This window comes from Netta rufina (genome assembly GCF_964035555.1).
Source record: "Netta rufina genome assembly, chromosome: 15".
NCBI classification, from domain to species: domain Eukaryota; kingdom Metazoa; phylum Chordata; class Aves; order Anseriformes; family Anatidae; genus Netta; species Netta rufina.
In genome coordinates, this window is record NC_140138.1 from 5142986 (window position 1) to 5143205 (window position 220).

Genomic DNA, 220 nt, shown 5'->3' on the forward strand with positions numbered 1-220 from the left:
GTCCCATTTTCTTCAAGAGCAGTTTGTTTGCAGTCCACCTCTGGAGTTTTGCATGTAACATACAAACTGTTGGCTTAATTACCTGGCTTTGATACACACTTGGTCAGCAACAACTATTAACTACACAGAAAAAAGAAAGCCTCTTCGCTACTGGTAAGTCGAGTCCCGGGGCTATTCCTCTGAGATGTCTCACAAACAATGAAAACCACACACAAGGATT